The sequence below is a fragment of the Podarcis tiliguerta genome (assembly GCF_965153285.1).
Source record: "Podarcis tiliguerta genome assembly, chromosome: 11".
In the NCBI taxonomy this organism is placed as follows: domain Eukaryota; kingdom Metazoa; phylum Chordata; class Lepidosauria; order Squamata; family Lacertidae; genus Podarcis; species Podarcis tiliguerta.
The window spans coordinates 18,259,844-18,286,932 of record NC_139544.1 but is presented as its reverse complement, the minus strand read 5'-3'; the positions used below and the strand labels follow the sequence as shown (position 1 = coordinate 18,286,932).

At 42.0% G+C, this 27,089-nt stretch overlaps 1 long non-coding RNA gene across 1 annotated transcript; it reads right to left on the bottom strand.

Annotated features, from left to right (window-relative positions):
- Positions 1-18,603: 18,603 nt before the first annotated feature.
- LOC310660193 lies at positions 18,604-26,477 on the bottom strand. The gene is made up of 2 exons (XR_014503291.1): positions 26,115-26,477; positions 18,604-18,999 (listed from the first exon to the last, which is right to left on the bottom strand). It is a non-coding gene; the product is annotated as an uncharacterized lncRNA (long non-coding RNA).
- Positions 26,478-27,089: the final 612 nt, after the last annotated feature.

Here is a 27,089-nt window from a genome sequence, read left to right as displayed (position 1 = left end):
AGAAGTGCCTAAATCTCAGGAATCCAAACTTTCCCTTTGCCCCATTTCTCTCTGCCCTGCTATTGTGCTTGAAGGAAACGATAGATCTGATGTGTTGGCATTTTCCTATAGGGAACCTTCCCCAGACTGTTTCTCATGCTCATGAGATGGAGGGTGAGATGGGGAAAACAGGAAAGAGAAGTCTGCCACAGAATGCAATGTTCTAGCCGATAACAAATGGAGGGGTTACTCAGGCTTCAACGGCCAAATAGGTTTCTTTTCCTCTTTATTGCTGAAAATTAGGGTAAAGGGCATAATGATGCACAATATAGGAAAAGCAGACGTATTCTTTACATGGGCATAGGAAGGGCTTTTGCCCCGCTCGTTGGTTTGATTTTGCTGCAATATATGAATATGTAATGCCTAATGCTGTTTGTAATCAGGTATATAAACCCAAAGCCCAAGGGGCTCCGACACCCAGTCTCTGGAAAATATTCCCCTGGGTCTTTATTGCTCAGCAATAAACTTTGCCTTCTTTTTCTCCACTGCTTCGTCTGTCAATTCTTGGACACATTTTGAGTGGGCAACAGGTATTCCTTATATGCTTGCAACAAGTTTAGAACCTATATCCCAGCGGTTCTCAACCTGTGGGTCCCCAGATGTTGTTGGACTACAACTCCCATCATCCCTGAGCTCTGGCCTTGCTAGCTAGGGTTGATGGGAGTTGTAGTTCAACAACATCTGGAGACCCACAGGTTGAGAAAGGCTGCTATATCCAGTCACAGACTCTGTTGACTATTAATACCCATATTAACAACAATGAGGGCCACAGACCTAAAATGTGCAATCAGGAATATCCCAGCTGCAACTATTTAGACACATATGGGCTAAGAAATTGTGTGTGTCTTTCCCCCATTACAGCTTGTATTAGCCTGCATCCTGCCTAAGACTATGGAGTTCCTGGAGAGCTTCATTATTACCTCTTACTCCCATTCTGTCTGGGAAGGAAAGACCAAAGACCAACTCCCTTCAAAATGGTGATTTGAAATACAATACCTTAATCACCTGACCTAAGGTTAAACACTCATGTGCTAGATAGCAGAAAATAACAACAGTTCATTATCAACCTATCTAGGTGCTTAGGGAGCTATCCTTGCTCTTCTTTAGCTTCCGTGGAATCTTCCAGTTAAACCCTTTCAGCAATACATACAGGCACGCTCCATTTCAGTGTGAATTAAACATTCTTCAGTTCATTCTTAAGCAGAATTAAGCATTCTTCATTCTTCAATTCTTGAACCTGGTAAGACTCTTGCTGTGCAAACAGCCTGCAGGTCAGAGTAATCCTAAGAGCAGAAAGGGCTCACTAGATCAGGAACGCTCCTTCTCACCAAATCCAGGTTTCTTCTCTTTTGCTTTGGGACAACTCAGAAAGATCATTTGGGAGAAACCTACTTAAAGGAAGGTAATCTCCTTAAAAATCCTTAGCAAGCCTTTGAAATGGATTTTTGCTTATTACAATTGCTACTCCTGTGTTTTGATTGATGTTCTACAGCCTGGCACCATATCATGAAAATATCGTTTGATAATTTGAAGCAAGTAAGTTTTTATAAAGACCTTTTCTCAAGCCTGGCACAAATGGATCTGTCTTCCTCAGAAAAGCCATAAGCCATAGTTCTGTAGTAGATTGTAAATGTTTCCCTTTTTTTGGTACATTTGGTTTATAGCCTCTATTGCATTCCATATCTCAAAGGCTTCAAGTTTAGGGGGCGGAAGAGCAGCGAGAAATAAACTGGTGCATTGTCCTTGGCTGAGCAAAACTATATCAGCCACAATATTTTTTTCCCCTCCCCCTACAAGACTTTTCTTCCAGCACAAATCACTCCCTTTCCCCCTTTATTCAGCCTCCCACATCCCCCTTTTAAAAATTGTCTCCCTTTATATACCACAAGCTCTGCTATTCCACACACACACACACACACACACACACACACACAATTTACTCTTCTTTTAAATTACATGTCACCGGGGAAATCTCTACTGTCATTGATTCTTTGTTAAACAATTAAGCAAGTCCCAATAGGACATGTGAAACTATCTCCTTACAGTGCACAATCCAGGACATGCACCAAAATAACATGCAACCATTATCCCACCACATTCATTTTTCTCTATAATAACTGTTCATTGGGCTGTAGATGACACTTCTTCTCTAAATGGAAATGCCTCAAATGTTACCATTCTTTATTAGGTAGCTGATCTACCCACTTGATCATTTTGGTTGCCCTTTTCCAAATTTTTCCAACTTTATGATATTGTTTTTGGGGTGATATTACCAGAACTGTAAACAGTATTCCAAGTGTACCCACACTGTGTAAGAGGGAGAGCCAGTCTACACATCCAGACAAATCTTGTGGTGTAGCATTTTGGAGGCTGTTGTGCTTTCGTCTGTAGGTGAGCTGTTGGTATATTAGAATCCCACCAATGGTAGAAAGATCCCTTTGCAGACAGAAAAGAAAAAGTCCAAAAAGAGTTCGACTCTGGTGCTAATGGATGAGCGCCTTCCCTCTCTTGATATGGAGATGATTAAGAGTCTGCTATTAGCACTTCGAGCATTTCCTGACAGCAAAAGGTCATAACCTCATATTCATTAGCCTTGTCACAAATTAGAATCACTGCAGATTTACATATTAGCAATAAAAAGATATGTAATTCATATAATTTATGTTCATTTCTACTAGGACCTTTTGCTTTAGTCTTAATTTCTGCAGATAAATAAGTCAGAAAAGCATAAAAGGGGTCGTGCCCAACACATAAGGTTAGCAAGGCAAGTGCTAGAAGCTATAAATATGCAATCTGCAACATGTTAATACTGGGCATGCTTTTTAATTTTTAAATGCCATTTTACTTCTCTGTGAATACTCATGCTTCAAATTTCAATCAGTGATGAGCTAAACAGATGTAGTGCCTTGACTCAATTATGAATCTGAGATTGTTTTCATAAACACACTTATGTAGAAGTAGGATCAACTGAAATCACATAATGAGTATAATCCCATAATTTATTCCTTTTTATCTTTCTGCCCCATTCTAGTTTTAACAGCCATTACTGATGTTATCCAATCAATCTGCCTACAGCTCAGAATTTCTCCTACTCCCTTTCATTACTGAGAAGGATATTACATTAGCGGGGAGTAAGAGAGGAGACTAAATCACAGGGGCAACTATTAACTTTAAAATACATAATAAAAATGTTATGGCTGGCCCTATGCAGAGCTTAGACTAGACTAAATTTCTATACTATTAAGTTATATACAGTTTAATGAAGCCACCAAATGTTAATCTATTAATTGGTTTGATTAATCTATTAACACTGTAAAACGCAATATAATATTTGCAGGCCATGAAGTAATTCTCAAGGTTCAAGGTAGGTCATACATGACGTTCAGCATGGATCTTTGCAGAACAACGTCAAGAAGAAAACAAAACTTCTTGCAAGCCAAAGTGTGACTTGGGAGCAATCTGACATCAGGCTTGGCTTCTGAAACAAACTGAGTGTGCTCAACTTAAGTCTTCTTCTTTGGTGATCACTCGTGGGCGAGTAAGATTGCCTTCCATGAAAACCGTCTTAACAGTGAGTCCATAAGTGACTGTGGAGGCCAATTCTGGATCCAAATGTCCTTCCACAGCAGGGACATAGGTTTCCAGGTGGGAGTGGATCACAGTGAGGGTTTGTCAAATATGCCTTCCTCTTAGCTCGTTTCTCCTTTTTGCCATTAGTTCATGCTTCTTCAAAGTCCATGACACCTTTGAAAAAGGCTGTTCTCCAACTGGAGAGCTCACAGGCCAGTGCTTCCCAGTTACCACTGCTTATATTACATTTTTTTAAAGATTTGCCTTGAGAGCAACTTTAAACCTCTCTCTAAACTTAGTCACATTCAAGGTTGAGGGGCTGGTTGGGAGGAGAGAGTGGCTAATGTTGAATGTGCAAACAGAGAGCAGCATGTAGGGGAATGAAGGCTTTCTATCAGGATACTTCCAAGCTTGCATTTTATCATGGCAAGCAGGGAGGAAAGCTGCATAGCCTGCCACTCTAAACATCAGCCACAAAATTAATGGCGTTCCTTTCCAGCAAAGCTACTTATGTGAGAAAACTGCCCGCCTTGTCTTTATTAAAGAGATGGCTGCCTTCACTGCAGTCAGTCACAAAATGTGGCACACAGATCTATGTGAATGGCAATGCCCATTAACTTTGGTGGGGCCTAGCTCCACATGGTTTTCACCTGATACATCTTTTAAAAAACCATATCCTGTCATTCTTATTTTTCTGTGACTTCCCATATCACTCAATAAGACGTTATATCTCTACTCTCTGAACTGCCCATTTGTTTCTAACATTACACAAAGCAAAAACTATAAACCCGAAAATAACATATTCTTGTTCTTCTGTTGCTGAAGATATAAATCCATCTCATATTGAAAATGAATTAAAGTATTTACTTAAATAATCTGAAAAGGGTTTCCATTCTTCCACTGACACCTCATTATTAGAGACTCGTCATTTAGCAGTTAGTTTTGCCATTTCAGCATAGTCCATTGGTTTGTTAACCCATTCTTCTTTTGTGGGTGTTGCTGTTCCCTTCCACTTGCCCCCTCAAATATTTCATTAGGAGGGGCCAAAGTGAACTCAGCGCCTAGGCATTGGCTCCTATGCTTCTCTGTCTGCAACAGAGTTAATGCCGACTGCAGTGTGTGTGAAAGAGAAGAGAAACAATTGCATAACACAGGAAGGCATAATCATTGGACTTTTTGACCTGAGTCCACTTTCCTCCATCCCTAAACCATTCTGGCATTTTCACCACTTCTTTCTCCACCCACCACAAGTTCCGCCCATGATTCATGTGTCCTTCTGCCTGAATCCATATTCATTCCTATGCCCAGTAGGACCGTTATTTGCCAGGTTCAACTTCCCAACACAAAAGCCAGTGGGGGGGGGATCTCCATCCCTGATTCCTAGAATACAGTGGTACCTTGGGTTACAGACGCTTCAGGTTACAGACTCCGATAACCCAGGAATAGTACCTCGGGTTAAGAACTTTGCTTCAGGATGAGAACAGAAATCGCACAGCAGCGGCAGTAGGAGGCCCAATTAGCTAAAGTGGTACCTCAGGTTAAGAACAGTTTCAGGTTAAGAACAGACCTCCAGAACGAATTCAGTTATTAACCTAAGGTACCACTGTATAGCCTTCAGAACAAATGAACAGGAGCTACCCAGATGAAGATGAATTACACATCACCTTGACCACCCAGGATCAATTAACATGACACAATGTTGCAGTTAACACCGAATTTTGAAGGCTGGCTGGTGAGGAGGAAGGCAGGGAGAATTGCTGAGCACAGCTATTGGCCCCCAACAGGTTAGCTGCGCTTGTGATCTTGCCAACTTCATTGGGTGAGAAGGAGTTAAAATTGCTCTAATGTCTCCTGTGACCCTATAGCGTAAGGCAAATAAATAAGTTGGAAGACCCTCAAAGGCATCAAGATCTAGCCAATGCAAAGAATGTAAAGGAAAATCAATTAGATTTCTACACCGCTGAAAGATAACAGCTCTGCACAGCATGGTCTCTCAGTTGTTTACCCAGCTAACTGTGAGGCATTAATTTTATCCCAGCTATACAGTACAATATGCCCTTGCAGTTTGTTGCAGTTTCGCTACAAAGCAATTGGAAATTTTCTTTTGTTTTAATAGGGGTTGAGAAAGGTCGAGCCCACAGAGGCATTAAACAAACAACTCTAAGGAACAGGCAGAACACTTCCATTTCATTTCACTCAAGTCTTTTATCCTTTGTTACTTCAGACACAAAATTGCAAAATGTCCAAGTTTTCTTTATTTCCTTTTCTTCTTTTAGACAGGCAGTCCCTGTTTTCTCGCATTCTTTTTCTTTTCCAGCCTGACTTTGGTTGCGCTGCAATGGAGAGCAGAGGCACCTTGAATGCAGCTCATGTTGATAGACCATGGGGAGTCAGACCATTGCTCCTTCTAGTGCAATATTGTCTACACTGACACATAGCTGTCAACTTACTGATTTGAAAATAAGGGACCAGCAGCATCAAAAATAAGGGATCAGCAGCCAAAATAAGGGATTTTCCGGGCACAGGTATGTTTAACTTCTGAGCCCCTCCAAGCCAAAGGCAGAAAGACCAGCCAGCAGCCAAACGAAGCCTCAAGCCTCAAGGAAAACCACCGTCACCTCTCCGCTGGGAAGCGCTGAGCAAAGGCAAGTCCCCAGGCAACGCAGCCGATTTGATCAGCACAAGGCATGCAAGCTCCACCCCCCAGTCGTTCTTAGACTTCTTATTGGGTGAGCAACGCAGCCAAGCAAGACAGTTGGAGCCTCCCTCCTCCCTGGCCAGCAGGGAGGGAGGGAGGGAGAGGAGCTGCTTCCTTTGAAACCCGGGAAATTTAAGGGACATCATGAATAAGGGACAGCAGCGGGACATGGCGCTGGGATAAGGGACTGTCCCACCAAATAAGGGACGCTTGACAGCTATGCACTGACAGGCCGTGGCTCTCCTCTTTCATACAATAGTCTCTCCATACCTGAGATGCCAGTAATTGAAACTGGGACCTTCTGCATGTTCTAGCACTGAACGACAGTCCTTCCACAGGTTCAATCCCTGGCATCTACTGATAGGGCTGGAAATATCCCCTGCTTGAAATTCTAGAGAGCTGCTTCCATTCGGTGTAAAAACTACTGAACTGGACAATGGTGTCTGACTCTATATAAGGCAGCTTCCTATTTGCCACTCTTTCCCCTGCCACTGCGTTCCTATTAATGCACCATTGCTGAAAAATGCTTTAGCAAGGCATCCACGCAACTACAGGAAATTGAAATGGCGTGGGAGGGGAGAAGCAGCTGTGTGTGTGTTTGTGTGTGAATGTGAGACTGATAACTATTCTTATAATGCTTGGGCTTTATGAGTAAAGTACCGTATTTTTTGCTCTATAAGACTCACTTTTTCCCTCCTAAAAAGTAAGGGGAAATGTGTGTGCGTCTTATGGAGCGAATGCAGGTTGCGCAGCTATCCCAGAAGCCAGAACAGTGAGAGGGATCGCTGCTTTCGCTGCACAGTGATCCCTCTTACTGTTCTGGCTTCTGAGATTCAGAATATTTTTTTTCTTGTTTTCCGCCTCCAAAAGCTAGGTCCGTCTTATGGTTTGGTGCGTCTTATAGAGCAACAAATACGGTAAGTAAAATAAAAAAGGTAAAGGACCCCTGGTGAACGGCAACATTATAGGATCTCATTTTGAAACCAGGCGTGTGGAAACCCGCAAGAAGTGTGTTTTCAAGGTTAGGGAAGTGAAAGTTATATGCATTTTTCTCCAGTTTTGACTGTGTGTCACAGTGTTCCAGCAAATCATTTTTGCTGCTGAATTACACAGAACTAGCTTTCTTTCTGCAACTGCTAGTGTAAATTCAAAGGCTTTACAGCTCTGTGTTTGTGATTACTGAGGATACAAATGAATAGATGGAGAGGGATGGTGATCTCAGCCACAGATCTGACTTTTTGACCCATACGCATTCCCATTCCCATTTGCACTGATGTATACACATGAATGTTTATCAAGCTCCCTACCCATAATTCCTGACCCCTCAGGAAATTGGACCCTGGATGTTTCAATTTCCAGGGCTAGGTACAAGTTCTCACCCTAGCCTCCCTCATTACACATACATTTGTATACTTGAAGATGTCCTGGACAGTGCTTACATTTCCCGCCTTCACAACAAACGGGAGAGATAGGTCATGAACATTTCCACTGTACACATGAGACTAAGAGAGAATGGTCTATCCCATGGGTAAGGTAAAGGACCCCTGGACAGTTAAGTCCAGTCAAAGGAGACTATGGGGTGTGGTGCTCATCTTGCTTTCAGGCCAAGGGAGCTGGCGTTTGTCCACAGACAGCTTTCCAGGCCATTTGGCCAGCATGACGAAACTGCTTCTGGAGCAACAGAACACCATGACAGAAGCCAGAGTGCATGGAAATGCCGTTTACCTTCTTGCCACAGTGGTAGCTGTTTATCTACTTGCACTGGCATGCTTTGAACTGCTAGGCTGGCAGGAGCTGGGACAGAGCAACGGAAGCTCACGCCGTCGCATGGATTTGAATCGCCGACCTTCTGATCTGCATGCCCAAGAGGTTCAGTGGTTTAGACCACAGCGCCACCCGCATCCTGACTGGACAGAAGGCCCTTTGATTCCTGCTTTCTATCCCAAATTACGTTGGTGTGTCGGACCTGTAAGCCCATGCCATAGACAGAGATCATGCAGGGCATTTTCCATGGGGGGGATTCCTAATGGGGCTTTGAGACTGAAGGCCCAAACATGCCACAGGGTGGCAAGTTTGCTACAGGCTCTTCTAGAAGATGTTTTCACAATGTCTCTAATATACCACAAAAGACTGGACAAATTTGCAAAAACGGAGAAATTTGCATTTGTTAAATCACACTCAATAAACCACCAGTTTCATAAAGTTCACAGCTGCTTTCATTTTAGGTGTTATGAGAACTATATTCACAATTTTGCTTATAAAAAAAACCCCCAATAAATTAAGGGAGGGAAGAGAAATGTATCATTGATAACTTCTGGTTAAAACATCATTGAATCAGGAAGTTACTGAATAGAAATGCATTATTTAGTGGTCTAATATAGACAATGGATAAGCTTATACCACTAATTAAATGGAGCACATAGATGAAATATACATGGGGACATGGAATATTCATTAACAGTTCTTGTTATGTAAAACTTCCAGTCTAATCAAGGTCATGTGTGCCTCCTTCCTATCTAATGTCAGATAGTGTTAAACAGGATCATTACAAATTCTATAGAAATTTAAGGCGCTTGCAGCCTCAACAGAGAATGCAAGCTGCCAAGACTGCCAGGTTTCCAAAGTTGCCAAGAAATCCTGTTCTGAAGCTCGTCTTTTGACCTTAGGGAACTGATAGAATAGCAGGAGTAATGCTGGATGAGCAATTCAGAATTGTGGTTCGAGGACCCGACCCCCGCGCCGTGGAAATGAATAGACAAGGACACGTGATATATGGTTTATGGGCATGGAAAAGGCCACAACTTTATTGGTTACAGCAGTGAAAAAGGTATTGGCTTAGGCATTGGATGTCCACCACAGGGGTTGAATCACCAGCGGGCGGAGCCTGTTGATGATAATACAACTAAAGCTCTCCCCTGACGTCACCGGGGGTCGTGCCATGGCCTCCCGCCAAGCAGGCATCGGACAGAATACACGACCCCCGAATTCCTTTAACGGAATACCCAAAAATTGAAGGCTTAGGCGATGGCCACACCTAGCCTTCCAACACACCATCACGCAATAATCCAATGCCTAACCTACCCACCAATACCACAAAAGTTGTGACGATTGCTACGAGGTAGGCGAAAAAACCCCATGGCCTACTGCCATGCGGAAAAACTCCTACCAGGCCCCCCGACTAACCAGGGCGACCAACCTAAGGTCCATAGCAAGGCCGAGACCCTAAGCTAAAGGGAGTGGCGGGTGGGTGACTCTCGGCGAGACGAGGAGGAAAGAGGCCGGGAGGAGGGCTGGCGCTCTGATTTAAAGCTCGCTGGACACACCCCCCAGCAGCACCCGATTGGGTGCCGGCTGGTGGGCGGGGGCGCCAGCCAGGTGAGCTAGGTAAGCAGGGGGTGGTTGCCCCCTGCTAGGGGCGGAGCTCGGGCTCCCGCCCACAACCACTCCCCTCTCTTTCAGGGAGGAGAGTCTTTCCACTACAGTTAAAGCTTGGGTGAGTATCTACTAGTGCAACTGAGGGAACTTGAGCAAATTAGATTGGGTGCAGTCAGAACAGAGCCACTGAAATTTGGGGCAGCCAGCTGCACAGATGTATGTGTGTGACAAGTAAGATAACACCACTATTTTTTTCCTTAGAGTCTTGGAGACATCATGCCACTATATGTTACTGTTGTTTTCAGGCTGGTGGAGCACTTCAACCTTCCACATGCCGTGCTGTAGGTGGGAAGAAGAGGAAGATTGGGTTTCCCCTCTGGAAAGAAGTAAAAGTCCCAGCTATTGAAGAATGGATACAAGAACTTACAGAACATGCAGAAATGGTGAAACTTGCCAGAAGAATAAGAAATCAAGGTAACAAGCTTTTTTTATATAAAAGAATGGAAATGGTTTATTGAATATTTACAGATAAATTGTAAACAGATAAGAACATTGGCAGGATTATTGTAATAACCTGCAGTTTCATAAGAGTATGTATTTGAAGAAGATGAATAAATGATCAAATAAGTTCATTTGGATATGCAGAAGATATTAAAAATAAATTTAAGGAACCGCAGAAAGAGGGGGAAGGAAGTCAAGCTTTAACTGTAATGATGGTAAAATCAGTGAAATGCATAAACCTGTAAAGTTTAAATAATTATTCTTGCCGCCGCCACTGACACTTGCAGTGTTGCTGCGCTCTTGCGAGAGTCAGCTGGCTCCTGCGAGAGTACGGCACATCAATATGCACATCCCCATTTTTATCAGAGTGAAGTTGGAGGGTATGGGGTGGCGCCAGAAGCAAAAGTGAGCAAAGCAAGAAATGAGATTTTTATCTTTTTATAGTCAGCTAATTTCTACTGTGCAACACACACCCACACCCACACACCCACACCCTTGACCAAGGCTGACAGGATGCATGGTCAAAGTTCAAGGACATATTGCAGCTATGCAAAAATGCTCAAGGACTCTGAAGAACAGGGCCAAAGTTCAAAGTCCAGATAGGGAGACTTGTATGGCTTCATTTGACTCCCCGATCTCAGGTTCCCAAACCCTGGCCTCTGCCAAAACAATAAATTTTGATCAAGACCGGGAGGTTACTTCCTCATTATTTTACCTATCAGATTTTTTGACAGCCCAGTAGTAATTAGAGCAATAATTTCCATACTGCAAAAAATGCACACCCTCCGTGTTTCATCCTCCTCTTCTTTCTTTGGAGCATTTAACAATTGGATGTTTGGGGCACTTACGATTTTCAATTTTGTATTCCTCACTAAACCCTGAACTAAGAATCTCTGCCCATCACTTAACAAATGGACTTCTAGTGTGGACTGTTATTAGCATTTTAATAGAGCTCTTTAGGGAGAAGCAACTTGGCCTCTTCTGGCAAAGGAGGAAAATAATAATTGAAAAATATTCAGGGGAAAATATTCTTTTGCTGTTGCGTAAAGAGAAATTGTAGGTTGACTTACAGTGCTGAAAGTGCGTGTTAGAAAGGAACTGAAGTAGAGAGAACCATATATATGTAAATGCTGATGACATCCCAGCCTGAGGAAAATGTACTTTTATCAAGAGGGTGCATTTTAATGAAGAGTTAATATGAAATTGAAGGGAGGAAGAAAGGAATTATTGGCCTGCTTCTTATCTCACTGATATAATAGTGTAACAGGAGCAATTCAATGAATGAAGGAAATTAAATTATGGCGGACAGGAATTGGAAGGCGTGTTAGCTTCAAACCTACTGGGAACATCTAGACCAGAAGTAGGACTTTGTTTTTCAAAGACATCTTCACAGATGATCCAGTAGGAACTATCACATTCTAAGGATGCTTGAGGAATTTGAACTTTATAGATTCCAATAGAAACTGGTCTGATCCACACCTCCTGGACTAATGTGTGTATTGTAAGGCAGCCACCCCCTTCCCAAATGTTCTAGTATAGCTTCCAGTTTTGAAAACAAAGGCATATTATGAGAGTGAAAAAAAATATTTGAAAATGTGCATTTTAAGATAAATATGTTTTTAAATTATGAATTTTTATGCTGCTTTTTTAAAAAAAGAAAGTATCTCTGATTTATGAAGAAAGGGGACAGAATAGATTTATTAATGAAGACATGGCAAAATGGTTAGTAAATATATTTTTATTCCAGCAAGCTACAGGGTTGCTAACGTTGTTTTAACCTGTAAGCACTGCCATTGTTTCTTTTAAGTGGGATTTTAATGCGAATTTCTATTGTTAACGTCTTTGTAATTTAATATATTTGTTGTACTGGGATTTTAAATTGTTCTAAGCTGCCATGAGTGGGACATGGGCACTAGAAGGGTGGAATGTGGGGGGTAGATTAAAGTAAAGTCACATGGATTGAAGATAGAGTAATATGTCCATCATTTAGTCTATCTCATCCACATTTGGAATTGTAAAGTAATCATGATGTTACCTTTCATCAGTCAATTATGTCATGTGCGCCAAAACCCCAAAGCAACTTCAGGTACACTGCACAATGGAGGACTCTGATGTGGATAGTGATCAAGCTACTTCCTGGGTGAGGGACCAGAAAACAAAGCCTCAGCACCATCTTCTGACTCAGGAGATGTGTCCCTGGAATACCTTGGTCTTTGCAGCCTAACAGGAGTCCAAGAAAATGGAATAAGGTTGTGGTCCTTTATTCAGCCAGCTAGCCAACTCCACCAGTGAGATGGAGTCTACCACACTTCAGGTCTTCCTAGTCTACATAAGGCTTTCAGTTGGTTCTAGCTCTCTGCAAAAACACCTGTAGATGCCTCAGGAGGAGAATGCTGCAGTCAACTGGGCATCTTGGAGCTGTCCATGGTCCTGTTTCTGCCCACTTTTTCCCCAGTCCTCACTTCAGCCATATTCTGTCTGCTTGCCCTGCAAGTCTGAAGCACCCATTGAAGGGGACAAGCAGGAGCTATTCCATGCTGGCTTAGTTAGTTCAATTCCATTCTAGGCAGATGTGCTTATGAACTGGAAACTCTTCAGAGGAGAGCTTCCAAGATTATAAGAGGATCCAGAATAATCAAATATTTACAGGGAGGAAAGGTTTACCCTATTCACTGAAGACAAAAAGAGAATAAATTGGTTTAAAGGAAAGGAGACCTAGAATTAGGCTAAACAGTAAGAAGAATTGCTGAGTAGTTAATCTCTGGGACAGATGTTATAGCTTTTACAAGAGTTGTGAGATCTCTTTTCTGGGAGGTTCTGAAGAAAAGTTTAGACCAGACCCCCCCAACCTGATGCCCTCTAGTTGCGAAGAAGAAGAAGAAGAAGAAGAAGAAGAAGAAGAAGAAGAAGAAGAGGAGGAGGAGGAGGAGGAGGAGGAGGAGGAGTTTGGATTTGATATCCCGCCTTTCAATCCCCTTCAGGAGTCTCAAAGCGGCTAACAATCTCCTTTCTCTTCCTCCCCCACAACAAACACTCTGTGAGGTGAGTGGGGCTGAGAGACTTCAAAGAAGTGTGACTGGCCCAAGATCACCCAGCAGCTGCATGTGGAGGAGCAGGGAATCAAACCCGCTTACCCAGTTTACGTGACTACCGCTCTTAACCACTACACCACACTGGCTCTCGAACTACAATTCCCATAAGCCCAAGGCAGCATGTGGCAGAGGCTGGTGGGAGTTGTAGTCCACAACAGCTGAAGGGCACCAACAAAGGATCAGTTAGACAATCATTGATTGAGAAGGTCATATGTATAGGATTTTTGCTTTGAGGCGGGGGACTGGATAAAATGAGTTTTGCTTTGCCTGATCCCTGTGTGATCCAATTTCAGTATTTAAGTAGATCCTTTTTTTCCATGTTCCATAAGTATTTCTTCGGACTGTAATCCTATGACCATGCTGGTAATGAGTTGTGATCTTATTGGAGTGTATGCAATCAAGCTAGAATCAAGATTGATGCTGAACACAGCAGAACTTACTTTTAAGTAAAATGTTTTGGATCACAGTGCACTGCACTTAACCCTGAGTTTAAGATGGACCCAGACTTGTCAACAGCGGATTAACTTCTAGGTTCCATGACTTTTAAGACAGACTGTGAAATTTTGCTCACCATGTATGTATTTTAATGCCATGGGGTTAGACAAATGAAAAGCTATTATAAAATAAATGTGAATAATTCATGGATGTGAGGATGTTGGTGTGAAAGAGAGACTCACCCCGTTACATAAATTATTGATCACAAATTATTATCTAGGCTGTGCTCATAGTGTGGAGCACACAGGAGAATAAAATAATAGTATGATTTGCGTAGGACTCTGATCAAGCATCTCTTAGTGGCTGTGATACCATCACCATTGAGCATCAGTATGTAGCTCTGTAAGAAAGCACTACTTGTTTCTGAAGCATAAGAGATCTGAGGCTAGCGGGGATTTCAGCAAAGGATAGCAACAGCAGGCAGAGAAGAGTCCAGCGGCCCCAGAACTATATAAGGCTGAAAGTTCTTTTAAAAAACAAGCAAACCCTAAGAAATCATGTTGAACGACTCATTATCTCATTGCTCTGTTTGCAGGCTTGGTAGCACCATGACTGGTGTTTATTCTTTTCAAGCACACTCTATTTTTTATCATTGTTATGGATTGCTGTTATTGCATAATCAATCATAACTGGGGCTCAGCTGCAAGGATGAGTGATTTTTGATAACAAGTTCATCAGTACAGAGAGGTGCCTTCTTGCAGCAATCTTTCATACATTGCTGTGAAAGGAACGCGAATATTTGTTTATTCAAGAAATATTGTCCTGCAGAGACTTCATTTGTCACTGCCTTCTGGATGGGCTAGGATCACAGATTCAACCAGTCCAGGAAGTTTTGCTTTCACTCTAAATTGGTTCAGTTAGCTCTCAGTGAAGTCAACACATGGCTATATCTTAGTGACTATGTAGCATTGTGACATCACTACCTGCTCCCTGATTGGCTGGGAACATGCGGTGAAGGAAAAATACATGGGAGGACCAGCAGCAGCTGATGACGGAACCTGCAAACAGGCCAAAGAAGAACAACCATTCTGAGGAGCCAGATTTGTTGGACGCAACATTTTACCCTTCCAGAAAGCACTTTTTCTGTGCTCGAAATCTGAACAGTAGAATATCTGGCCGGGCCCTAATTATAACTGTTGCTTACAGTTCTCGTTATGGCTTTTATTTCATGTTGAGCCAAAAAAAAAAGGAGCATGATTGATGACAAAGCAGGACTTTCCCAGGAAAAACAAAGCAAAACCTGAAAAGCAAAATAAATGAGAAAGGACTGGACAAAAAAGAAAGGAGGGAAAAGGTAATAACTGACATAAAAAATGTGCTTCTGTTCTCATTGGACCCGGTTGTAAAAAACCAAGCAACCTAAAATCAATAAGAAAAGTATGAGTCCTTGAAGGACCTTTAATATAGGCTGCATTTCCAATTATCTTTAAGGTTCAGCAGTAGTTTACTCCCACACTAATACTGCAGAAAAGTGCTTTGCTTTGGTATTAGTGAGGAAAATTACTGCTGAGCGAGAGGGAGGCTGAAGGGTTTGTTTCTCCCCCACTGACCCATTGTCAGGAGTGCATTCAGGAGCCAGGCCCTGTGACTGGTAGGGCCTCACAGGATTGGGGCCTTCCTGAGTTTGGCCTGGAAAGGCAAGGCGTGGCCACACAGGTGAGGCTTGACAGAAGACTCTGAGCACCTGGTGGCAAGGGCTGGGAGGGGTATATAAGACCAGCATTTCCCTCTGGCTCTTTGCCACAGCAACATGCTACCCACCTAGCTGTGCTTCAGCTTCCTGACTGCTGGTATCCTGACTCCTGGACCCTTGGCTTCCTGGCTCCTAGTTTTCTGACTCTTGGACCTTTGGCTTCCTGACTCATGGACTCTTGACTTCCTGGCCCTTGGACTGCTGATTCCTGCTTCCCAACCTCTACCCCGGTCCCGATGTACCAAGCCAGGACTCCAACTGGACCGTGACACCCATTCCCTATGAGAGTCTTTCCTGCCTATTGGAGAAAAGGCAGTCAGGGTGTCCTTAGGTCAGCCTGCATAGGATGGAATGCATGACATTGCTATGCATTTCATTGCTCTATTCCCCAAATGCTAGAATCATGGGTAGCCTGAAGTTGTAGAAGCATATTTGAAATGCTTCACAGAGCACTCTACTGTGAGATGTATAATTTCATTGTAAGTACAGGGCTCATCTCAGGAGTCTTCTCCATGTGTGTAACCAATGGGAGGAGAGGGCAGTGAGACCACACCTACTAGCCCTGATGTCGGCACATCTGTCATGCGCCAAACACAACATTGGACAGTGTGTGTGTGTTATGTACATGCAGCTGCACACAGATAAGATCTGCACTCCAAGGGGAGCCCTGTGCCATCAGGATAGCTGCTGGCATGGAGAACTTCCATGCATACAACTGTATGAGCACCAACTATCTTGCCAATGTTCTGTTCAATGCACTTCTATCACAGACCCTCCAAATGTCCCTGTTTTACAGGGACATCCCTGATTTAGAGAAGTCGTCCTGATTTCAGATTTGATCCCGGAATGTCCTGCTTTTCCTTAAAAAGGTAAAGGTAAAGGGACCCCTGACCATTAGGTCCAGTCGTGGCTGACTCTGGGGTTGCGACTCTCATCTCGCTTTATTGGCTGAGGGAGCCAGCATACAGCTCATGTGCCAGCATGACTAATCCACTTCTGGCAAATTAGGACGTCCCTATTTTCATTGGAGAAATGTTGGAGGGTATGGTAAGATGTCCTTATTTTCATTGGAGATATGTTGAAGGGTATGGAGTTATCCAACCCCTGAGCCAAGGAGATAAATCATTATACAGCCTTCAGAAGACATCCAAAAGCAGCCCTGTACAGTGGTACCTCGGGTTACAGACACTTCAGGTTACAGACTCCGCTAACCCAGAAATAGTACCTCTGGTTAAGAACATTACTTCAGGATGAGAACAGAAATCGGGCGGTGGCAGCAGGAGGTCCTATTAGCAAAAGTGGTATTTCAGGGTTAAGAACGGACCTCCGGAACAAATTAAGTTTTTAACCAGAGATACCACTGTATAGGGAAGTATTTTTCAATGTTTAATGCTTTATTATGTTTTTTTATATATGTTGGAAGCCTCCCAGAGTGGCCGAGGCAACACAGTCAGATGTGTGGGGTATAAATAGTAACATTTTCATGATGGAATGGGATGTACCTATTTTCATTGGAGAAATGTTGGAGGGTATGGCATCAGGGTTAGGACTTGAAAGCTGCCCATTCATAGGTTTGCTTTACAAACAGATGCACCTGTTGTTGAAGACACCATATTCAGTAGAGTCTGCAACAGCAGTGAAGACTCAGTGCCATTTTTCTAGAAAGAGGTTCCAGAACCTCCCTTCTTCTCTTATAATGGCAATGGTGCCCACCGGAGAGGGGCCAGAACTGAGTTCCAGTGAGTTCTGGCTTTTAAAAAGCCTTGGTTATACTGAAGTGTTAGATATCCACATACTTCATTCCACCCAGGGCAATTGTGGTTTTACCCAGCTTGTTTGGAATGCTACCATGTTGGGACTTGCTGGTACTACTTTGCTAAAATCAGCACAGATCCATTTTTGATGCCTGGTTGCAATTACAATTCTTCCCTCGCTTTCCTGCCTTTCCACAACCTTGAGTGTAGCTCCCGAACTGAAAAGCTTTACATTAAAAAAAACAAACACGGACCTACGAACTAACTGGAATAATTAGTGCTGTAATTAAAGAGCTGAATTACAGTCTGTTGTTCTTGGAGTAAGATGAGCAGATGGCATATGTGCTAAAAAGCAAATTTTAGCAAAATGAGATGCCTAATTTGTTCTCTGCTTAATGGCACTGCTTATTGAAAATATAAAATCCATGGATTAGGTATCAACAGGATTTGAGTGATTTTGCTGTACACCTGTATTTCACCTTGTGATTAGTCCTGTTTGAAAATGCTGTCTGAGTTGGAGGTATGTGATGACCAAACCGCTCTTGAAAACCTTATAAATAAGTAAGGGCTTTTGGAGACACCTGGGGATGTAATGTAATGCAATAATAATGTGCTATAATCATTGCTTCATAGCAAAGAAAAGCTTATAGGCATGTAAAAAAACCACATTTTTGTTTCTGTCTTAAACATAACAGAGTTTCTAGAACGTAGTGAAAAACAGTGAGCAAAAATGTGTACCATATTTTTTATTTAAAAATCTTCATCTTTTAAGGAGCTGCAAGGCTCTCTGAGTTGGTTTGGGTTGGGTTTTTTTTGCTGATATAGATTGAACAAGGCCATCTCTCTGGAAATTCTAGGAAGCAGACCATATATGACTTAATGAAATTGTATACATTTTTTTTTTTTTTTTGGTAATTTCAAGAGTCCAATTTAAGTGACAATCCTATACATACTTACCTGGGAGTAAGCTCCATTGAACCTCATGTCGCTTACTTCTGAGTAGACTTGCACAGCTTTGTGCTGTTAGTAGTATCTGAAGTCTGGAGCTTTGTAATAGTAAATCCAGACATGCAGCTAAGAAAAGCAGGGACTGTTACATTGTAAATATTTTCTTGCCTTGCAAAAATCTACTTTTATAAGAAGATGCATGTATAAAGAAATATACCAGAAGTTCCAATTATCTGATTGTGTCAGCTATTTTGTGGAGCACAGGGGAGAAAGCCGAAACCATAAGTTTCAAATATCTAAGAGTAAAATGCAATACCACATGGTGAATGATGGTATACACTGAGAAAGATGGGCATTCCTCTAGGAATTGCATTGTGTGGAGAACCTTCTAGAAAAACAAGGACCCATTTAAATCCGAAACTGACACTAAGGTATGTCTTAAATCTCAAAAATGATTTTTATTTGGTTTTACAAATTCATTCACACTCAAAATCACAAATAATAAAAATTACACGAGATTCTTCTGAATCTCTAGACTTCGCTCTTCCCCTCCTTGGGTTCTTTTCAATTGCAAGTCCTCCTAATTTTTCAATCCTCCATTGTATCCAAAGACTGTGTAATATTACAAGAGTTATTGAACACCTGCCAAAGAGTTCAAGTGTTTACAGTGGTCTGTCAAATATAAAATAAATTTCTCCCATTCTTTCTTGAAGTTTTGATCCTCTTGGTTTCTGATTTTCCCAGTCATTCTTGCCATCTCTGCACAGTCCATTAGTTTAGTTTTGGTAGGGACCTTGTCGTCTTTCCGTCGCTGGGCAAGCAGCATCCTTGCAGCTGTTGTAGCACAAATAAACAGTCAGGTATGTCTTAAATCTCATTCTGGTTCTCACTACTTCTTAACTGTTCATCCTTACTCTGGTTTCTCTTCAGATCATCTAAACCTTAACTGTACCTCTATTTGCATCATCACCTTCCCATTTGCTCCTGAAACAAATCCTACATTAACTCTCTCCAAACCCAATATTTCCTTTGTGGCCGGCAAGGACCTTCCAGTGTACTATCATCCTTTGTTTCTGTTTTCCTCACTCATTTCTTTTTTAAAAATATATTTTTATTAAAGATTTCTTGGTTTACAAAAGTATGTGCAATGTCTCTTTTTTCAAGTTACATTTTCTACAGATCAGTTTCATTTGTCAAGACATTAGTGTTACGTTAGGAAGAAAAGGGGGAAACAGGGATAAAGAGGAGAGTGGCGAGTGGTGAGTGGGGTGGCAATACTTCTACTTAGTGTATGTGTGGGGTTATGTGTCAGCATCACTTGTGTGGGTTCCCTTTACTATTCGCTTGTTGTATTTCCTTGGTGGTGAGAGAGGTTGGGGTTGGTCTAGGGCAGGGGTCTGCAACCCGCGGCTCCGGAGCTGCATGTGGCTCTTTTACACCTTTGCTGCAGCTCCGGGGCGGATAATAGCGAGGGGAGGAGGCGCATTGTGCGCCCCGACACTCCCCACTGTGGCGGGCACTGTACTGGCTGTGACGTCACATGGGGGCGGTGTGTGCGTTAGTCATGCACCGTCCCGATGTCACCTTCCTGCCCGCCCACCCACTACATTTGGACTCGATGACCCTTGTGGTCTCTTCCAACTCTATGATTCTACATTGTAAGGGGCATGTACGCTGGTCACTGTTTTGAAGGGGAGTGAAGAACACACACACACAAAAAGGTAACTTGTTAATTTAACGTTTATTTCTATGAGGAGGAGTAATTCTGAGGGGTCAAACAAAGAAATAATAAAAAAGTGACAAAAAAGTTATTTTTATAATGATGAGTTTTGCGGCTCCCAGTTTTTTTTTCTTCGGAAACGGGTCCAAGTGGCTCTTTTTGTCTTAAAGGTTGCAGACCCCTGGTCTAGGGTGTGGTTGGTTGTCTTTGATTGGCTGTGGTGAGCTTTGTTTTTGGGTGTGGGGGTTATGTGTTTGTGTTTTTGGATCAGGTTAGTCAGATTAATTTAAATGCTGTTGGCGGGTTCTTGTTGTTGTCTTGCTGGGCTGCGTAACCATATCAGGGTGAAGGTGTCTTCTTCTATTTGTCCCCATGTCAGTTTCAGTTTGTTGGTTAGTTTTTCTAATATGGCTGTTTCCCATACTACAGTGGTACCTCGGGTTACAGACACTTCAGGTTACAGATGCTTCAGGTTACAGACTCCGCTAACCCAGAAATAATACCTTGGGTTAAGAACATTGCTTCAAGATGAGAACAGAAATTGCACAACAAAGGTGCGGTGGCAGTGGGAGGCCCCACTAGCTAAAGTGGTACCTCAGGTTAAGAACGGACTTCCAGAATGAATTAAGTTCTTAACCCGAGGTACCACAATATTTCATACCATTGGTCTATGCTTACTCCTGACAGGCCCCTCCAGTATAAGGTTAACAGACATCCCCATTTCCCAGGGACAGTCCCCGGATTTACAAATCAGTCCCCTGACAAAATCCATCTATTTAGTAGGAAGTTGAAAAGTGTCCCTGGATTCATTGAAAAAAAATCTGGTAACCTTACTCCAGTAGACATAATCAAAAAAACAATGGGAGGATGACATAGGCTATGAGATTAATCCTTACTCATTTCTGATGCCAGCATTCAGGCCCAGTGCTTGCCACTTCTTTTCTCTATAAACCTGACTGATAAATCCAGAACCGTGTTCCCAGTCATTATTCAAAAGTAATCACCCTGAAAAATGTGGTGTTTTACTGAGTTGATAGCAAACATCTTACTTTTAGAGAAGGGAATAAGTGATTCAGAAAAGAAAATACACGAACATATCACCAGGACCATCTCGTCCCATTTCGTGTTGTTGAATACTTTGTTAATAAAAGTTAATCATGGTTTTAAATCTGATACATATTCTGATCAAGTTACAAGTCTCATTTTAACGGCTTGGCAGGATCTAAGAGTTTTATTTCCTGGTGCCTCTAAGTGCTATATAATTATATACAAAGCATTCATGTCCATTGCTGGCTTCTAATGACAAGAGAAAAACATCTAAATAATAAGAAAGGAAGCCTGCACACTGTGCGTTGTCAAATTAAAAGCATGGTTAGCTGCTGCCTAATAGCAAACCTTTATCCTTTAAGGTGGTGTGTGCTTTTAATTCCATTGGTACAACGGGGACACAGTAGCAGACTTCTTGTGTTCAAAATTGAAAGTTTTGAAAACTGTGGGACTTAACAGCACAATGTGAACCAGGTCTACTCAAAAGTCCTATTGAATTCAATGGTGCTAGTGGCAGACTTTGGGGTCTCAAATTTCAGTAGTGCCCTGCGCGATGCCAAAATTCAGCACCCCCCCTTCATTCTAAATCATAGTTGCAGTGTCCCTAGTGGCACTGCAGAATTTTGCACCCAGTGTGACCAAACCTGTAGCACTCACCTAAATCTACCTCTGATGGAGCTTACTTCCTTTTTAAAAAACATTTGTATTAGTTTTTAGCATATTAATTATCATTCATACAACAAAACATCTCATCTTATACAACATTTTTGGACTTCCGTCAACACCTCTGATGATTTTCCGTTCTTATCACTTATTATGCACTTCTTAATTTCATATTACCTTTAATTATCTTTAACTAATAATTCTCCTCATTGTATTTTTTGCAATATTTCAAATAATTCACCTTACAAAACTTCTTGCAAACCTACTAGAGCAATCTGTTCATTACAATTACTTTTAAAATAGTCCGTAAATTTACTCCAGTCTTCTGAGAATCTCTGGTCCCGCAGGTTTCAAATTCTTCCTGCTAGTTTATCTAATTCTGCATAGTCCATCATTTTTATCCTCCATTTTTCTTTCGTCGGTAATTCTTCTTGCTTCCAATTTTGTGCCAGTAATATTCTTGCTGCTGTCATTGCATACAGAAATAACTTCTAATCCTTTCTCTTTATATCATCACCTACAATGCCAAGTAGAAATGCTTCTGGTTTCTTAATAAATGTATATTTCAACATTTTTTTTCATCTCATTATATATCATTTCCCAGACGTTTTTCACTTTTTTACATTCCCACCACATGTAATAAAATGTTCCTTCTTTTTCTTTACATTTCCAACATTTATTACTAACATTTTAGCTAATTTCACAGGGGTGATATACCATCTATACATCATTTTCATCACATTTTCTTTTAAGGCATTGCATGCAGTAAATTTTAATCCTTCTTTCCACAGTTTTCCCCAATCTTCTAACTGTATATTATACCCAAAATCTTTGGCCCAATGTATCATAACCAACTTTACCTCCTCATCCTTCAAATGCCATTCAAGCAGCAATTTATACATTTTAGACAAGATTTTATATTTATTACTCTGATGGAGCTTACTTCTAAGCCAGTGGGCTAAAAGTGTTTACAGTAGATTATGCTATATAAAAATAATCAGTATTGATGCTTGTTTGGAAACTTCAGATAGTGCAGAATGTAATGGCCAAGTTGCTCATTGGCGCAAAACGGTTTGAGCATATTATGGCATTCCTGGTCCGACTGCATTGGCTATCAATTAGTTTCTGGGCCCCATTCAAAGTGCTGGTTTTGATCTATAAAGCCTTAAATGGCTTAGGATTGCAATACCTCAAGGACTGCCTCTTTCCATATGAACCTACCCAGACTTTGAGATCATTATCTGAGGCCCTTCTTCATGTACCTTCTCCACGAGGTCCAGAGGGTGATAACATGAGAACAGGCCTCTTTTTTTTGCAGTAGCTTCCCATTTGTGGAATGTTCTCCCCAGGGAGGTTCAGCTGATGCCTTCATTATACACTTTTCCAGTGCGCTTTTAAAATGTGTTGGGGGATGGTTATTGGGTGGTTGTTTCTGTCTTTGTTATGTATTTTATGTCTTTATGTTGTAATCGACCTGAGACCTGCAGGTACAGTGGTACCTCGGGTTACGGATGCTTCAGGTTACAGACTCCGCTAACCCAGAAATAGTACCTCTGGTTAAGAACTTTGCTTTAGGATGAGAACAGAAATCGTGTGCCGGTGGTGCGACGGCAGCGGGAGGCCCCATTAGCTAAAGTGGTACCTCAGGTTAAGAATAGTTTCAGGTTAAGAACGGACCTCCAGAATGAATTAAGTTCTTCACCCGAGGTACCAGTATATAGGGTGGTATACAGATTTATAAAATAATAAAATTTTCATTATATATAAACTTTTACTTTTCATTGCCCTCTTTTCAAGGTTACGTCTATACTGTCACACTTCTGTGTAGATCCGACACCCATTTAGAAAGAGCCGGGTAGATGTTCTTCATGCAATACGAGTGCACCTTCATAATACCTTATTAATAAAGTGGGTGCATTGCAGTAAGTAGCAATGGCACTGCAGCACACTTGCACAACAAATCCATGTTTCGTTTTATTTCTGGGAATAAAAGTAATGAAAACCATAGTACCAAGTGCAGGACAAGCGCTTAACAGTGGTGGCTAATAAACTGTAAAAAAAGAAGTAAAAATAAATCAATACTATTACTTAATATGTGCTTCATCTAGATTTGAACCAAATGAGCTGAGGGAAAAGGATGCTTTAAGATTACTTAGAGAATTTCAAATACTGTTGCCTATCTGAAAACTGACTTTCTTTGGATGGGGTTCATCGAGTATTTTGGACTGGTCTGTAGGTTAAGTTTATTGTATGCTTCCTGCTAACCTAGCAGTTTGAAAGCACGCCAAAAATGCAAGAAGATAAATAGGTACCGCTCTGGTGGGAAGGTAAATGGTGTTTCCGTGCACTGCTCTGGTTTTGCCAGAAGCGGCTCAGTCATGCTGTCCACATGACCTGGAAGCTGTCTATGGACAAACACTGGCTCCCTCGGCCAGTAAAGCTAGATGAGCTCCGCAACCCCAGAGTCATTCGCGACTGGACTTAATTGTCAGGGGTCCCTTTCCCTTTCCCTAGCTGCCCAGGGTAGCATAAGCAAAGGAAAAGGGGTGGGGGTGGGTAATCTAACTCACGGCAGTAGAAATCCTTTCAGAAACCTGCACTTCAGACAGGGTGAATTACAGAGCTAATATTAATATGGTATTCCTCATTAAAGGAATACCTGATAAAATTGAAAAAGCTATTCTAAGAAGCTCCAAAAGAATCTCTGCAAATGGTGTGACAATGCTTTAAAAGAACAACTACAGTTAAATGTAACTAAATGCAAAATAGTACATATAGAGAATCTTAACATTACATCTGCGCTGATGGGGCTGGAACTGGGCAGGAAAGAGACCTTGGGATAGTGGTGGATTCCTCAAAGAAAACATTGAACCAATGTGCAGCAGCTACGAAAATGGCAAATTTGGTGCTAGGGATAATTGGGAAGGGGACTGAAAATAAATCTGGGATTTGCTACTGTATCTCCACTTTGACTCAGTGAACCCCATCACACTGGTATTCCCATCAGGCAGATGTGGCAGATTTTCACCAGAATCACACTCTGCTATGTCTACCACAATGCTCTGCCCTGTGGCAGTTATTTCCTGTCTCTTGCTGCCTGTGATGACTGCACAGCATGGGATAGCTCAGCTGGTAGAGCACGAGGACTTATAATCTCAGAGTCATGGGTCTGAGGCCCATGTTAGGCAGGGAGTTGAAATAGATTATTCTCATGGCCCCTTCCAACTCTGCAATTCTACGATTCTATAGTTCTATGATTATCCACTTATGAGTTAGAACAATTTACAATAGAATAAAGGTAAAAGGTAAATAATGGGAGCAGCTGATGCTGTTGTCTAAACCACTGAGCCCCTTGGGTTTGCCGATCGGACGGTTGGTGGTTTGAATCCCAGCGATGGGGTGAGTGTCTGTTGCTCTGTCCCAGCTCCTGCCAACCTAGCAGTTTGAAAGCATGCCAGTGCAGTTAAATAGATACCTCTGCAGCAGGAAGGGTGTGCTCTGGTTTCCATCACTGTGTCCCATTGTGCCAGAAGCTACTGTTAGGTCTATCATGAGACGTCCACCAGCTTCTAAGCCAAGTGCTTTTGTGACATCACAAGAAACCCACAGCCAATGGCAACAGCTGGGGAGGCAATATCTGCATTGCTTTGAGCTTCACAATGGCAGGTGGACCTATCAGTGATTGTGTGCTTGTTTATTTGGGACACGGGTGGAGCTGTGGTCTAAACCACTGAACACCTTGGGCTTGCCGATCAGAAGGTAGGCGATTTGAATCCCAGCGATGGTGTGAGCTCCCATTGCTCTGTTCCAGCTCCTGCTGACCTTGCAGTTCAAAAGCACGTCAAAGTGCAAGTAGATAAATAGGTACCACTGTGGCGGAAAGGTAAACGGTGTTTCTGTGCGCTGCTCCGGTTTCTCCAGAAGCAGCTTAGTCATGCTGGCCACATGACCCGCAAAAACTGTCTGCGGACAAATGCCGGCTCCATCGGCCTGTAAAGTGAGATGAACACCACAACCCCAGAGCTGTCTGTGACTGGACTTTACCTTTACCTTTATGCTTCCTCCCCACCCAGCTATAATTTGGCTTTAATCCACAATGTAGTGATCCAGACTAAGCTCATTGCTCTGAACTGGGCTTCTTTCAGCTATCTTTTAACCTCATCTTTAAAAAATAGTCAAAAAGCACGTCAAAGTGCGAGTAGATAAATATGTACCACTCCAGCAGGAAGGTAAATGGCGTTTCCGTGCGCTGCTCTGGTTTCGCCAGAAGCGGCTCAGTCATGCTGGCCATGTGACCTGGAAAAACTGTCTGCGGACAAATGTCAGCTCCCTTGGCCAACTGAGATGAACGCCACAACCCCAGAGTCGTTCACGACTGGACTTAACTGTCAGGGGTCCTTTACCTTTACCTTTTTATAAAAAAAGATAATTAATATTTAAATCTCATTGAAGTCATGGGTCTTCATTAAATGATCAGATATTAACCTCTTTATTTCAGCAGGACTTATGTGCATCTTACCTTTTCTGGATGGAACCTGAAGCATGGTAGAAAGAAGATGGTTTTTATGTATAGATCTATAATGCCTGCTGATCTTTAGGATCTGATGGTCTCCAGCCAACATTTCAGGGGTAGGATCGTGCTTTGAATCCTATACTTTCAACGGGAGAGGTTTATTATTTATTATTTTATTTATATACCACCTAATTAGAATTGCCTCTAAACAGAGTGCAAATAACTCAGTACAAAATATAAAAATCAGAACTATAAACTATCAGAACTATCAGAATTCAAGTAAGATGTTTGCCAGAATTTTTTGTTTTTTTAAAAAAAAAACCTCAAGGCATGGGAGAGGGCCTGTTTGACCTCAATGGAAAGATAGTTCTGGAAAATTGGGCTAACAATGCTGAACAAACAATTCATTGTGGATATGATGTTTTATTGTGCTTTCAATTCTGTTGTGAGCTGCCCAGAGTGGCTAGGGAAACCCAGCCAGATGAGCGGAGTATAAATTCTTATTCTTATTCTTAGCCATAGGAGACCACTAACTCATACCTCCAACATTTACCTGATGAAAATAGGGACAGCCCATTCCATAATGATAATTTTACTATTTATACTCCACACATCTTACTGGGTTGCCCCAGCCACACAGGGCAGCTTCCAACACATATAAAAAAGAATAAAACATTAAAAAAAAAATTAAAAAAACTTCCCTATACAGAATTGCCTTCAGATGGCTCAGGGGTTGGATAACTCCATACCCTCCAACATTTCTCCAATAAAAATTGGGACGTCCTAAGGAAAAGTGGGACATTCCGGGATCAAATCAGAAACCGGGACGGCTTCTCTAAATCAGGGATGTCCCTGGAAAATAGGGACACTTGGGGGGTGTGCTATCGGTGACTTCCTGAAAGGCCTCAGGAATCAGGCAGGTATATAATGAATCAGGTGGTCCTTGAGATATCCTGGATCCAAGATGTTAAGGGCCTTGTA